This window comes from Grammomys surdaster, unplaced genomic scaffold (genome assembly GCF_004785775.1).
Source record: "Grammomys surdaster isolate TR1022 unplaced genomic scaffold, NIH_TR_1.0 126248, whole genome shotgun sequence".
NCBI lineage: Eukaryota > Metazoa > Chordata > Mammalia > Rodentia > Muridae > Grammomys > Grammomys surdaster.
In genome coordinates, this window is record NW_021621048.1 from 7239006 (window position 1) to 7243798 (window position 4793).

Below are 4793 nucleotides of genomic sequence, written 5' to 3' on the forward strand. Positions count from 1 at the left end.
CTGTCTTGACCCAATTAGTAGGGAGTTATTGGGTTTCCTTGAGTTTGGTTTTTTTTTTCTGTTGCTGATGATATGTAGTTTTAATCCATACAGACCAGTCTTTTTGTATCTGTTGAGATTTGTGTTGTGTCCAAGTATGTGTTCAGTCTTGGAAGGTCCATGAGGTACAGAGTAGAAGGTATATTCTTTTGTGTTTGGATGAAATGTTCTGTAAATAACTGTTAGGTCCATTTGGTTTATAATAGCTGTTAACTCCAGAATTTCTGTTTAGTTTTTGGTTAGATGATATGTCTGTTGGGAAGAATGGAGTAGTCCTCCCACTATCAGTGTGCTGGGGTCAATATGTGATTTAAGCTGTATTAATATTTCTTTTAGAAACTTGGGTGCCCCTGTGTTTGAGGTGCCAATGTTAAGAATTGAAATGTTATCTTGATTGTTTTTTCCTTTGACGAATATGTAGTGTTCTTCCCTATATCTTTTGATTAGTTCTGGTTTAAAGTCTATTTTGTTGGATAATAAAATGGCTGCACCAGCTTACTTCTTAGGTCCATTTGCTTGGAATATCTTTTTCCAATCTTTTATCCCGAGGTAATGTTTATCTTTGATGTTGAGGTGTGTTTCTTGGATGCAACAGAAGGATGGATTCTGTTTTTACATCTATTCTGTTAGCCCATGTCTTTTTACTGGGGAATTGAGACCATTGATATTGAGAGATATCAATGACCAATGATTATTGATTCCTGTTGTTGTTGCATGTGTTTGTCTTCTTTGTGGATTATTTCTTCTTTGTGTGCTTCCCTTATTTTGATTTTACTGGTGCGAGATTGTTTATTTCCTGTGTTTTCATGGGTATAGTTAACTTCCTTAGGTTGAAGTTTTCTTTCTAGCACCTTCTGTAGGGCTGGACTTGTAGCTAGATATTGTTTAATTTTGACTTTATCACGGAATATCTTATTTTTTAAATCTATAGAGGTTTAAAGTTTTTCTGGGTGTAGTAATCTGGGCTGGCATCTGTGATCTCTTAGAGTCTGCAGCACATCTGCCCAGGCCCTTTCTGGATTTTAGAGTCTCTGTTGAGAAGTCAGGTGGAATTCTATCTAATAGGTCTGCTTTTATAGGTTACTTGGTCCTTTTCATTTGTAGCTTTTAATATTTTTTCTTTGTTGTGTATATTTAGTGTTTTGATTATTTTGTAGTGAGGGGGACTTTCTTTTCTTGTCCAATCTATCTGGTTACCTATAAGCTTCTTATACTTCATATGCATCTCCTTCTTTTGGTTAGGAATTTTTTCTTCTATTATTTTGTTTAAAATAGTTTTCTGGGCCTTTGAGCTGTGATTATTCTTCTTCCTCTATTCCTATTATTTTTATATTTGTTCTTTTCATGGTGTCCCAGAATTCCTGGATGTTTTGTGTCAGAAATTTTTTAGATTAATCATTTTGTTTAACCAATGTATTTATTTCTTCTATAATATCTCCAGTGCCTGAGATTCTCTCTTCCACTTCTTGTATTCTGTTGATGAAGCTTGACTATGTAGTTCCTGTTTGAATTCCTAAATTCTTAATTTCCAGACTTCCCTTTGTTTCTGTTTTCTTTATTTCTTCTTTGTGGGTTATTTATTTATTATTTCTTTAAGGGATTAATTAATTTTCCCCCAGTTTTTTGTTTATGCTTTTCTTTAAGGGATTTATTAATTTCCTCACACTGCTTGTATTTTCTGGATTTGTTTTTCTTTCCTTCTTTTTTTCTTTTTGCTTCCCCCCTTCAGCTTCTGTTTATTGCCATTCAGGTGGGCATATAGCAACAGGCCTGGAGATGCTGAGGAATGGAAGGTGGAGAGTAGAGTGTCTACAGTGACAGTGGAATGGAGCATGCAAGGAGGAATGGGGGAGGACAAAGCTGTTGGGAAAGCAAGTCAGGGCCAGGGCCAAATGTAAGCTACCCTGAATCATGAGCTCCATGCCCTCAGCTCCTACTCTTGCTGTCTCCTGACTCAAGGCCAGGGCTGAGAGTTCTCTGGACAACTTTCTACAGGGGCAAGGTATACAGAGATGTTGCTCTTCTTTTGTGATAAAGTTAAAGGGTTTCCAATCCTGCATTTCTCCTTCACCCCTGGCTTGGGTAGGGTCATAAGATAGAAAGTTGGACTCTTTCATGTTTTAGAGGCATTAATTTTCCCTGGTGTCCCAGCCCACCAGTGCCACACTATGGTTCAGAGTGAGCACTACAAACATTGCTGGTCTAATTGATGGGATGTAGGAGGGGATGGGATAAGGACTAGAAGAGGCACTCCAGAGGGCCATCAATGCACAGGCGCTACACACATGATGTTGGTAAAGTAAGAGCTAGGATGCCACCCAGTCAGCATAATTTCCCTTCTTGAAAAAGCCTCGAGCCTTGCCAATATTCATGGTCAAGTTTACACAAAGGCCAACATCCTCAGCCCAGGTATCTCATCTGCATCCTTACACAACACAGGGAAGATGCCATGGTACAGAAGGACCTGGTGAGCTGTCTGGGGATTGCCCATCACAGCAATGATGGGAGCTCAAGGGTGGTACTTGGCCACTTGGTGAGCACTCCTGCCAGCCTTAGCGACCAGGATAATGGCTTCACTGCAGCACTTGAAGCAGGCCTTCATGGTGCCTATGGCAGCAGCTTCTGTGGGATTGTTGGTAACATGTGCCAGATGGTGGAGTTCCTTGAATAACTGCAAGTGGTAGATGGCAGCCATTATCTCATGGGTGATCAGGTGCTGCATGCAAACAGCCTCTGGAGGGTAGTTCCCTTCGGCTGTTCCTCCAGATAGCATGACACAATCTGCTCCATCTAGGACTGTGTTGGCCACATCACTGACTCAGCACGGGTGGGATGCAGTTTCTTGATCATGTTCTCCAGCATCTGTGTGGTGCACATGACAGGATTCCCAGCTCGGTTGCATCACTTGATTATCATCTTCTGAGCCAGGAAGCTCTTCTCTGCAGGAATCTCAATGCCTAGGTCACCACGAGCCACGAGGATTCCATCACCACCTTCCAAAATCTCATTAAACCTGCAGACATCGTCATGGTTCTTGATTTTGCTGATAATCTTGATTTCTTGCCCTTTCTTTGCCAGGACCTTCCTAACCTCATGCACACTGATTGCCCGCTCTACTCCAAACTTAGGCTCCTGGGTGTCCTTTTCTGACACAGCAGGGAGGAGGTGCACAGCAGCTCTGGGAAGATCCATCCCCTTCTTGCTGCCGAAGGAGCCACCATTCTCCGCCTCCCACCAGGAAGTCAGCATTTTTCTGCAGTAAAATGAGCCTGCTATCCATGTAGATTTATTTATTTATTTACATCCCAAATCCTCCCTCCCTCTTGGTCCCCCCTCCCAGAGTCACATCCCCATGCCCATTCCCTGTCACCTCTGAGATGATTCCCTTTCCGTGGTATCTCCCCACCCTGGCCAGTCAAGTCTCCACAGGATTAGGCACATCCTCTCCCGATGAGGCCAGATAAGGCATCCTTCTGCTACATATGTGTTGGTGGCCTCAGATCAGCACGTGTATGCTCTTTGGTTGGTGGTTCAGTCTCTGAATGCTCCCAAGGGTCCAGGTTAGCTGACACTGAATCTGTTATGAACAGAGATCTTGCTGCTCACCTCCACCACCTTGCAGATGTTCTTATGGTCCAAGCACATGTTGCTCTCCTCACATGTATCCAGGTAGGTGTTGTCCAGGGTTATCTTCAAAGTGGCTCCTGTCTTCAGCTCCACTTCTGCAGTGCTGCTGCCTTTGATGAGTCCAGTCTGGATCTCAGGTCCCTTTGTCTCCAGAGCCACTGCAACAGGCAGGCAGACAATGGGGTCAGCTTTGAAGCTTTCTGTGGCTGCATGGACATTCTTGATGATCTCTACATGGTACTCATGGGTTCCATGAGAGAAATTCAGCCAAATTCCAGACTTAAGCATCTTCTTCAGCATCACCACAGATAGGGAAGCAGGATACAAATGATGCCAGTGTTACAGGCATGTTGGGTGCAGCATCAATGTCTAGGAAGCACATGTATTCTAGGAAGATGTCAGCCATGGCTGCATAGAGCTGCTGGGTTTGAATGAAGACAGCCTCTGCTTCCTTGTGTGGCTTAGGAGTGATTCCTGAGGTCCTCCGGCATACTCTGAATTCTGCTGCCATATCTAAATTGGACATCTAAAGAGTCAAGACATGTCACTGCTATGCCTTTCCTGGATTTCTTTAAGGGATTTATTAATTTTATCTTTAAAAACTACTATCATCTTCATATAGTTGGTTTTAAGGTCTTTTTTTCTTGTGCTTCAGCTATGTTGGAATATTCAGGGCCTGCTATGGCAGGAGAGCGAGGCTCCAGTGGAGACATATTGCTTTGGCTGTTGTTGATTGTGTCTTTATGCTGTTATCTAGGCATCTGGGATTGGGATGATTGTAAGTCTAGGTGCTGATTTCTGGATTTGTCTTTGTTGAGTGGGTATTTTGTTCCTGGTTTTCTGTTTGCTCCCTGGATTTTTTTGGCAGGTGTGATGACTGTGTGTTGTCTGCTTTCCAGGCCTGCTCAGGTGCTGTGTTCACAGGGAATGCCTACTGGCACTGGAGACTGAGATACTGGGGTGAGTTGGGGGAAGGAAGGTTGGAGAGGAAAGTCTTTGTGGTCAACTGGGGATGGGACCGGAGATGAAACAAGACCATAGCAGATTTCCTGCTACAAAGCTGGGGATGAAAATGGGAGGATTGGAAGCAGCAGGGGAAAAGGTGAGGTTCCACTTTTAGCCTGATT

The 4793-nt window shown here is 43.3% G+C and overlaps 1 pseudogene; it reads right to left on the reverse strand.

Annotated features, from left to right (window-relative positions):
* Positions 1-2302: 2302 nt before the first annotated feature.
* Positions 2303-4177, reverse strand: LOC114613615 (annotated as a pseudogene).
* Positions 4178-4793: the final 616 nt, after the last annotated feature.